This window comes from Amblyraja radiata, chromosome 9 (genome assembly GCF_010909765.2).
Source record: "Amblyraja radiata isolate CabotCenter1 chromosome 9, sAmbRad1.1.pri, whole genome shotgun sequence".
NCBI lineage: Eukaryota > Metazoa > Chordata > Chondrichthyes > Rajiformes > Rajidae > Amblyraja > Amblyraja radiata.
This window is the reverse complement of record NC_045964.1, coordinates 29698867-29709605: the sequence shown is the minus strand read 5'-3', so window position 1 is coordinate 29709605 and position 10739 is coordinate 29698867. Positions and strand designations below refer to the sequence as shown.

General features: G+C 48.8%; 1 protein-coding gene across 3 annotated transcripts in view; it reads left to right on the top strand.

Moving 5' to 3' along the window:
• Positions 1–2365: 2365 nt before the first annotated feature.
• The window catches only part of stxbp6 (syntaxin binding protein 6), a 252243-nt gene continuing 243869 nt past the window's right edge, over positions 2366–10739 (top strand). Inside the window, exon 1 of one of the 3 annotated variants that reach the window (XM_033026972.1) lies at positions 2366–2558. The gene's annotated coding sequence lies outside the window, so the exon portion shown is untranslated. Of the gene's footprint in view, positions 2559–2847; positions 2976–3321; positions 3441–10739 lie in introns of those variants that run through there. The other 2 variants (XM_033026973.1, XM_033026975.1) reach the window with 2 other exon arrangements.

Genomic DNA, 10739 nt, shown 5'->3' with positions numbered 1-10739 from the left:
AAGATAGAAAATATCGGGAATTATCGCGTTTGCTCACTGCATTTCATCAAAAGTAAGGCATTATGTTTTATCTTTATTAATTTGTTATATAAAAAGTTTTAAAAGTGAAAAATCCATCATTAAAATTGCAAAATCTTCCATGGTTCTCAGGTGGGTTTTAACATGCAAAAAGAAAATGCTTCTGAAGCTACATTTACCATTTAAATAATCGTAAACCATAAATGCGTTTTGAAATGAATTTTACTCAGATGCAAGCTAAGGAATGGGATAATTGTCAGCTGTTAATTGGATAATAATAATAAAATGTCCTGATTTTGTCCAATTAACAGCTGACAATTATCCCATTCCTTAGCTTGCATCTGAGTAAAATTCATTTCAAAATGCATTTATGGTTTACGATTATTTAAATGGTAAATGTAGCTTCAGAAGCATTTTCTTTTTGCATGTACCGGACCGTACATGTACATCAATAACATGTACCGGAAGTGACGTTTGTACCCGATTGCTCCCGATGTTGGGGAAGTCCAGGACAAGGGGTCACAGCTTAAGGATAAGGGGGAAATCCTTTAAAACCGAGATGAGAAGAACTTTTTTCACACAGAGAGTGGTGAATCTCTGGAACTCCCTGCCACAGAGGGTAGTCGAGGCCAGTTCATTGGCTATATTTAAGAGGGAGTTAGATGTGGCCCTGGTGGCTAAGGGGATCAGAGGGTATGGAGAGAAGGCAGGTACGGGATACTGAGTTGGATGATCAGCCATGATCATATTGAATGGCGGTGCAGGCTCGAAGGGCCGAATGGCCTACTCCTGCACCTAATTTCTATGTTTCTATGTTTCTATGTTACCCCAGTTAAATTTTGCGTCCACGTGGGTGAGGATCTATGATCCAGTGACCTTTCGTGAAATCACCCTATAGCGGACAATCGGTAATAACATACCCCTTCTTCCCTCCCTCGCCCCTATGGTCCGTTATAACGAGGGTTTACTGTTATTGAACTTAAGATTTGTTTGCACTATTTCAAGTTTAAACACTACTTTACACCATTCTGCTGTTTTCATTTGTCGTTATATGCATTATATCTATCATTATCATGTATCCGTTTACTCTGAATCTGAATCTATACCCCAGTGCCATTTTCCAGCAATATGCCTCGATGTTTACCGGTCCTTCGAGGGAGAACGCGGGTCGATAAATCCTTCGCTATTCGCTCCACGCGGTTGTAATGATTAAATTAATGCAAGAGCTGACAAAAATTGAGCGCTGCACTGCAACGTCCCACAACCAGTGATCGAAATGACAGATAAGGTGATTATTGTTTACTTGACGGATTAACATTGCGGCGAGGATGAGAGCACTCCCCACTCTCCTTCGATTTATTAGGCAGATTGAAAGAGCAGACTGATATGATTATCGCCAAAGGCAGCTTCCCAAATAGCTCCCCTTTCCCCCACTGCCTGGCTGGCGACTGCTTCGATGAATCTTCCATTAACACCTAACTAACAGTAATTCAGGTGCCTGAAGGGTCCACACCAGAAACATCACCGCCCCATGTTCTCCGGCGATGCTGCTGCCTGACAATACTGAGTTACTCCAGCACCAAAGGACGGACACAAACTACTGCATGAACTCAGCGGGTCAGGCAGCATCTCTGGTGATGTTCAGGGACTGGACTATTTTTATTGCGAGTTACTCCAACACTGTGTGTCTTTCAAAAAAACTAATTGTAAATCTCATTTCACCCTTTCTGTTGACGTGACCTAAACTGCTGTCCATTGGTCCAGTGCGACGCTGATTTCGTCATGCAACCGACGTTTCTTCAACAGAGGGGCGTGACGTAGCGCATGGGGGCGTGACGTAGAGGGGAGTGGCGCAGGGGGGCGTGACGTAGCGGGGCGTGGCGCTCGGGGGCGTGACGTAGCGGGGAGTGCCGCAGGGGGGCGTTGTGCAATGGGGCGTGGCTCAAGAGGGCGTGGCGCAGGGGGCGTGACGTGGGGGGGGGGCTGACGCAGGAGGGCGTGGGCTGGGAGGAGTGGCGCAGTGGGGGCTTGGGTTGGGGGCGTGACGCAAGGGGCATTTGCAGGGGGCGTGGTGCAGGGGGGCGTGACGCAGGGGGTGTGGCGCAGAGGGGCGTGACGCAGGAGGGTGTGACGCAAGAGGGCGTGACGTAGCGGGGTGTGAGGCACGGGGCGTGGCGTAGGGGGGCGTGGGCTGGGGGCGTGACGCAGGAGGGTGTGTCGCAAGAGGGCGTGACGCCTGGGGGCGTGGCATAAGGGGCGTGGCATAAGGGGCGTGGTTTGGGGGAGTGGCGTAGGGGGGCGTGACGCGGGGCGGGAGAAGTGGGCGGGTGGGTGCGTGGCGCATGCGCGGGGAGGTAGCGAGCGTGGCTCTGGCGGTGCAGGCGGGCAGGACGCTGTCGCTCGGAGACCACCGGCCCCTGGCAGCAAGTGGCAGCTTCGCCCCGCCTCGCCCGCACAGCCTCTGGATACGGACTGCTTGAGTGAGCACAGAACTGTTTACGGTTAAGTTTCTTCTTGCACACCTGCGGACCAGCCTGCCGGTAGGTTTGAGGGGAGGGGAGGGGAGGGTGGTGAGCGAGCTGAATCAGTGAGTGAGTGAGTGAGTGAGTGGAAGGAAGGGAGGTGGAGGGGGCAGAGGTGAGGGAGAGGGCAGATGTGAAGGCGTGGGGAGAGGGGTGGGAAGGGGTGGAGGGGAAGAGTATCGTGTGCGGGAAGATGGGTGGACAGAGGGGTGGGTTAAGGTGGGTGGGCGAAGGCGTGGAGAGAGGTGGATGGGTTAGGGCTTGGGGAGAGGGGTGTGTGTGCAGGAAGATGGGTGGGCAGAGGTGTGTGTGTGTGCTGGAAGGTGGTGACTGACTGCAAGCTGCGGCTGCAGTTTCTGATCACTTGCCGTTGGAGACTGGGGCAGCAAAGCAAAAGTCAATGGGAGCAGAACTTGGGGAAAGGAGAGGCGTTTGGTGAGTCAGAAATCCTGCAAATTGCCCTGAACTTCTTTGAAAGACACGGATTAGAAATGCAATCTTGCTCGGTGGCGGAACTGGGATTTTTTTTCTCGTCTGCCTATTAACAACATTTAGTCAAGACCGCTCAAACCCTCCCAGGAACGATGCAACACCTTCGAGACCGAGGGGGGGGGGGGGGGGGGGGGGCAAAGTCAGCCGTGTTCAGGAAAGCGTGAAAAAAATAGTTTAGAGTGGATTTATAAACTCACCGGAAAAGTGTTGCGGAAATCAGTTTTCAGTTGAAGTTCGAGTCTGCTGGAATAGTGAACCTGATTACTTTGAGTTTTCTAGTGACTGGTTGAAGGCTTTTTTTGCTAATCGTCAGTTCGAGACCATTGCAATTCTAATTCACGAGTCTGTCAGCTGCATGCCTTGCATTCCTCTTCACAAAGCACCGTGATCAGAAATACAGCGGCGATTGTAAGTTTCCCAGTCTAATTGCAGCCTTGGCTCTCACTTCAAAAGAAAGCTCCTGTGTGTGTATGATCTGTCAAATTGCTCACTTTCCCTGCCGTTTTAAAGAAATCGGTTGCATGCATTAAACATCACTATGTAATCTTATAAATCTTTACAATTTAAAAATCGAGTTATACTCATTAAAATGACAGTGCGAGTGCTACAGATTCGGCATCCTGTGGATTTTCTAATTTTCCGTGTTATTCATTCCACTTTTGGATAATCAAATTAACGGAATGGATCTGTCTCCCTTGTGTATGGAATATGATTTGGAGTATCTCATCAAATGTGACAAAATATCAATGGGCTATTGTTTTGTTTTTATCCCTTTCCCTCAAATACATGGGGTCGTGAGTGCAGTATCCCAAGTGGGATAAGCAACATGGAAAAAACAAGGAAAAATCCATCGACTGCCAAATCTGTAGTACTGACAGTGTCACTGTAAAAATGATGTAGTGCAACCAAAGCTTTAAACTGCATTGAGATTAACATGCTTGTGCAGTAATGTGATTGTCCACTCAATAATTTTTTGTAAAATCAGGAGGGATAGTGTGCAATTTGATGTCAGGTGGCGGAATAGGTGTTGCCTTTTCTAAAATACTCTCAGGGTGATCATCACTTAAACCCTCAGCTGACAAATGACTGCTTACCTGAACAACCTTCAGGCAGCTGGCTATCCAACATAGAAATGCAGTGAAAAAAACATTTACTTTGATTCTAGCTGGTATTCACATATACTTCTCAAAGATTTAGAAATCAATAATTTTTCTTTCGTATTTTTGGCATTTACCTATTTCACGGCAGTATAACAGTTTTTAATTGTCCTTTGTGCACCAATTGACTGTCTAGACATAAAATAACAATTGTTTTTACACTGACTTCTTGTTTCGATAGCAAGGAAGCTGACTTGTTTTATAGTTACAATTATGTGATTGTGATTTTAATTTGTTTTGTGTTTGACAATTGATCATGCAGGCAGGAAGCATTTTAATGATTGTTAACTTGGTTTCAAGTTGTACATGTAGTTTAGGGTAAAAAATCAAAATGGTTGCAGGAACTTGGGATTTTGGAGGAGGGGAGGTTGAAGGGGGGGGGGGAATGATCATTTCGGATCAAGACCCTGAATTACACAAATACAGCACCTTAAGTCAAGGTGCTGTATTTGTCAAGGTGCTGTACTTTGAAGATACAGTGCAGAAACAGGCCCTTCGGAGCCGAAGGAAACTGGAACACTCAGAGAAAACCTAAATGATCACAAGGAGATCATACTAACTCCATACAGACAGCACCCGGAGTCAGAATCGAACCATGCTCTTTAACATTGTAAGACAGCAACACTACTGCTGTGCCACTCTATTTATTAATATGTGACCTTAAACATCAATATTTCCTGTCCCCCACAGATGCTGCCGGCCCACTAAGTTCCACCAGCAGTTTGTATTTTTACTCCAAATTCCAGTATCTGCAGTCTCTTGTGTCTCTATGTAGTTTATGAGAGTTGATGATTGACTCCAGTATATTATCTACTAACCAAATAGACACATGTGTAATGTTTGATTTGTTCTTGTTTTCAGTGCACTCTTACAAATTGTTGGACTGATTATCCACTTTGTTTGGTTTATTTGTCTACATTCATTTTCACCTACATTTGAAACTTGCTGATGTATGGAAACTTTTAATAAGTATATTGTATGATCATTTCAATATGCTATTGCGCCTGGTATGCATCATCACTTAGTTTAATAGGAGTATTACAGTTGGCCATTTGTATTTAACATGCATCTTCTTCTGTTCAACATGTAGAGAATTGTTGTGGGTAAACCCAGTGTGTTTGCATTTGACATAGTTCTTTGCATGAAGTCCACAGTGGAATGTTGAATTTTTGAGAAAATTATGAAAAATGTTGATCGATTAGGTTATAATACTTTTCTCACTTTTATCATTTAGAAACTGATACCTTCCTGTACATTATTTTTCGAATAGCGTTTTGAATAACAAATTGGAGAGTGGCCACGTGTAAATTTATTTAATATCAAAACAATAATAGATCTATTTAATGTCTTCAGTTTTGTGGTGGGGTTTCAGTGACTCTGGAATACCATGTTTCAAAGAGCTTCTGAGAGATTGTTTTTGGCTGTTTTGTATATACATATAAATGTTGCGACTAAAACCAAAATATTGTGCAAGATAAATCATTAGTTCAACATTGTATGTTTACCTTAGTCTGTTTCTATTTGGAAAAACAGTTTTAGTGTCTTTTCTCAGCCTCCCAAGATTCGCTGCTATACATTCTTTTAGTGTATGATGTTTAAAATTATTATGTATGGTTTTCCTTGAATTCTGTTTGACACTTTTAAGTATAACTAGACCAAGGGTAGACCCGTTGGGTCTGCTCCCCCAACGCAGCCGTTCCCTACCCGTAGCCCCCACGGGAGACGTGGTCCTCCAACTCAAGCGGCTCAGGAATGAGCAGTGCGGCTGGTTTTAAATGGCGTCTTTGAGGCGAGATGCGGGTGCCAGCAGCCGTTATGGTCGCTGGCCAGCAGGAGGCGACAAAATGAGTGAGTGGGGGGGGGGGGGGGAAGAAGGTTTTAATGAAAAATGTGGACATAAACATAACAAAATCTAATGAGGAGTGGATAGTTGGAATGAAAAGTGAAATGTCTACCGAAATGGCTGCTTCCATGGGTGAGAAGCCAGTTTATTTTTGAAATATTGGGGGGGGGGGGAGAAGGATTTGATTAAAAACGTGTACTTAAACACGACGAAATGTAATGAGGAGCGGATACTTAGAAAGAAAAGCGAAATCTCTACCGAAATGGAAAAGATCTCGGAGATTGAGCGTGTGGATTCGGCGTGGCAATTAATCAAAGGAAGAAATGCAGCCGGCAGCCATACATGTAAATGGATCCATTCCGATTGGACATCTGCGAGCATCGGCCATTCCGATTGGACATCTGCGAGTATTGGGCATTGTGACATCACACGATGGAACGAATCAAAAGGCAGAAAGGCAGCCGGACGGCAGCCAGCCGGACGGCAGGCGGCAGGCACAGAGTTTTAATAGTATACTAGACCAAGTGCAGACCCGTTGGGTCTGTTTCCCCAACGGCGTTTGCGGGGGGGGGGGGGGGGGGTGAGAAGAGGGGAGGGAGGGGAGAGGAGGAGGAGGAAACGGGATAGATTTGGGAGGGAAAGGAGAGCGGGGTAGGGGGTGAGAGATGGGGAGAGAGATGTGGGGGAGGGGGGGTGGGGAAGATGAGGAGGAGGAGGGAGGGAGAGGGAGAGGGGTGGGGGAGAGAGGGGAAAGAGTGGGGAGGGGAAGGGGGAGAGAAGTGGAAGAGTGGGGAGGGAGGAGGAGAGGGGTAGGGGGAGTGATGTACCTGCCTTCTCTCCATACCCCCTGATCCCTTTAGCCAACGCAGCCGTTCCCTACCCGTAGCCCCCACTGGGAGGGGGGGGCGGCATCACACACACTAACCACCCCCACACACAGAGTTGGAAAAGTGTATAAAGACCGTTCCCTACCTGTAGCCCCCAGGGGAGACGTGGTCGTCGAAGTCGGGTACCGGCCGTCTTAAAATAGCGTATCTTGAAGTCGTCGAAGTCGGGTCCGACTAGGCAACGCGGGGGGGGGGGGGTGGCGGGGGGGCATCACACACACGAAGCATCCCCACACACAGAGCCTTAAAAGTGTAATGCCCCAACGCAGCCGTTTCCTACCCGTAGCCCCCACGGGAGACGTGGTCCTCGAAGTAGAGCCGTTCCCGAAAGGCCGTTTTTAAATGGCGTCGCTTGATGTTGTGCTGCGGGCGCCAGCAGCCGTTATGGTCGCTGGCCAGCAGGAGGCGACAAAATGAGTGAGTGGGGGGGAGAAGGTTTTAATGAAAAAAATGGACATAAACATAACGAAATGTAATGAGGAGTGGATAGCTGGAAGGGAAAGTGAAATGTCTACCGAAATGGCTGCTTGTATGGGTGAGATGCCAGTTTATTTTTGAAAAACTGGGGGGTGGGGGGGGAGAAGGATTTGATTAAAAACGTGTACTTAAACACGACGAAATGTAATGAGGAGCGGATACTTTGAAAGAAAAGTGAAATCTCTACCGAAATGGAAAAGATGTCGGCGAGTCTGCTTTCCCCCTTATCCTTAAACTTTGACCCCTTGTTCTGGTCTTCCCCAACATCCAGAACAATCTTTCTGCATCTAGCCCGTCCAACCCCTTAAGAATTTTATACGTTTCTATAAGATACCCCCTCAATCTTCTAAAATCTAGCGAGTACAAGGCGAGTCTATCCAGTCTTTCTTCATATGAAAATCCTGACATTTCCAGGAATCAGTCTGGTGAACCTTCTCTGTACTCCCTCTCTATGGCAACGATGTCTTTGAGCATTGGGCATTGTGACATCACACGATGGAACGTTCACCATTGGCTGTGGCTCCTGCATAGGCATATGTAAATGAATCCATTCCGATTGGACATATGTGAACATTGGGCATTGTGACATCACACGATGGAACGTTCAGCAGGGGCTGGGGCTGGTGAAGCTTCTGTGGGTGAGAAGCCAGTTTATTTTTGAAATATTGGGGGGGGGGGGGGGGAGGATTTGATTAAAAACGTGTACTTAAACATGACGGAATGTAATGAGGTGCGGATACCTAGAAAGAAAAGTGAAATCTCTACCGAAATGGAAAAGACGTCGGCGAATCTGCGTCCGGTTTCGGAGTTGCAGGGAATCAAAGGAAGAAATGCGGCCGGAAGCCGTACATGTAAATGGATCCGTTCCGATTGGACGTCTGCGAGCGTCGGGCATCGCGATTGGACGTCCGCGAGCATCGGGCATTGTGACATCGCACGGCGGGAACGAATCGAAAGGCAGGAAGGGATCCGGACGCCAGCCGGACGGATGGGGCGAGAGTTTTAATATATAACTAGACCAAGTGCAGACCCGTTGGGTCTGTTTCCCCAACGGCGTTTGCGGGGGGGGGGGGTTGAGAAGAGGGGAGGGAGGGGAGAGGAGGAGGAGGAAACGGGATAGATTTGGGAGGGAAAGGAGAGCGGGGTAAGGGGTGAGAGATGGGGAGAGAGATGTGGGGGAGGGGGGATGGGGAAGATGGGGAGGAGGGAGAGGGGAAAGAGTGGGGAGGGAGAGGAGGGGAAGGGGGAGAGAAGTGGAAGAGTGGGGAGGGGGGGAGGGGTAGGGGGAGTGATGTACCTGCCTTCTCTCCATACCCCCTGATCCCTTTAGCCAACGCAGCCGTTCCCTACCTGTAGCCCCCACTGGGGGGGGGGGGGCATCACACACACTAACCACCCCCACACACAGAGTTGGAAAAGTGTATAAAGACCGTTCCCTGCCTGTAGCCCTCGGTGGAGACGTGGTCGTCGAAGTCGGGTCCCGGCCGTCTTAAAATAGCGTATCTTGAAGTCGGGTCCGTCTTGGCAACGCGGGGGGGGGGGGGGGTGGCGGGGTGGCATCACACACACGAAGCATCCCCACACACAGAGCCTTAAAAGTGTAATGCCCCAACGTAGCCGTTGCCTACCCGTAGCCCCCACGGGAGACGTGGTCCTCGAAGTAGAGCCGTTCCCGAAAGGCCGTTTTTAAATGGCGTCGCTTGAGGTTGTGCTGCGGGCGCCAGCAGCCGTTATGGTCGCTGGCCAGCAGGAGGCGACAAAATGAGTGAGTGGGGCGGGGGGGGGGTGAAGGTTTTAATGAAAAGAATGGACATAAACATAACGAAATGTAATGAGGAGTGGATAGCTGGAAGGGAAAGTGAAATGTCTACCGAAATGGCTGCTTGTATGGGTGAGAAGCCAGTTTGTACTCTGTACTGTCACTATGGCAACGATGTATTTGAGCATTGGGCATTGTGACATCACACGATGGAACGTTCACCATTGGCTGGGGCTCCTGCAAAGGCATATGTAAATGAATCCATTCCGATTGGACATATGTGAACATTGGGCATTGTGACATCACACGATGGAACGTTCAGCAGGGGCTGGGGCTGGTGAAGCTTCTGTGGGTGAGAAGCCAGTTTAGTTTTGAAATATTGGGGGGGGGGGTGTAAGGATTTGATTAAAAACGTGTACTTAAACACGACGAAATGTAATGAGGAGCGGATACTTTGAAAGAAAAGTGAAATCTCTACCGAAATGGAAAAGACGTCGGCGAATCTGCGTCCGGTTTCGGAGTTGCAGAGAATCAAAGGAAGAAATGCGGCCGGAAGCCGTACATGTAAATGGACCCGTTCCGATTGGACGTCTGCGAGCGTCGGGCGTCGCGATTGGACGTCTGAGAGCATCGGGCATTGTGACATCGCACGGCGGGAACGAATCGAAAGGCAGGAAGGGATCCGGACGCCAGCCGGACAGATGGGGCGAGAGTTTTAAATAATAGATAGATAGATAGATATTCGGCTAAATGGGACCCGTTGGGTCCCAGTCACACGGGAGGCCTGGTCCCCCCAACGCAACCCATTCCCCAACGCAATATTCCACCACTCACCAGTTCCCCCAACGCAACCCGTTTCCCCAAAGCAATATTCCACCACTCAGGGGTGTGGGAGTTGGGGAGAGGGGGGGGGGGTGTGTGGGGAAAGGAGGGGTTGTGGGGAAGGGTGGGTTGTGGGTGGGGGAAGGGGGGATGTGGGGAAAGGAGGGGGGTTTGGGGGAAGTGGGGTGTGGGGAGGGGGGGTGGTCGCAGCAGAAGCAGCTCCCACTCTGCACACCCCGCCCCTTCAGCTTTCGGCCTCACGCATCAGATCCTGGACCCACTCCGGATTCACTCAGAGGCTTCCGGTTCAACTCAGCAGCTTCTGGCTGGTCGTGCTGGTCGTCGCAGAAGAAGCCCGTGAGCTGCTCACTCTCCGCGAGCTGCACACTCTCCGCAAACTGCTCAACACAATCCTCCCCTTCAGCTTTTTATTCTCCCCGCCACCATTTTTGACAGCGGGTTCAGGAAGGGGCGGTTTTTACGACTTTTAAACCTTCATAACATTTGTACTATTTCACCAATCGGAACAAAACTTATTTGACAGCAGAGGAGAATGGCGAGTAACATGGTGAAAAATCGTAGCACAAAGGGGGATCGTTTTTGCGCAAATTGAAAAACAACGCAGACAGTGGTTTGCGCAAATTGAAAAACAACGCAGACAGTGGTCAAGATGAGAGTTTTAGTAATAGTACTAGACTAAGTGGGACCTGTTGGGTCCCATGTTCACACGGGAGGGCTGGTTCCCCCAACACAATATTCCAC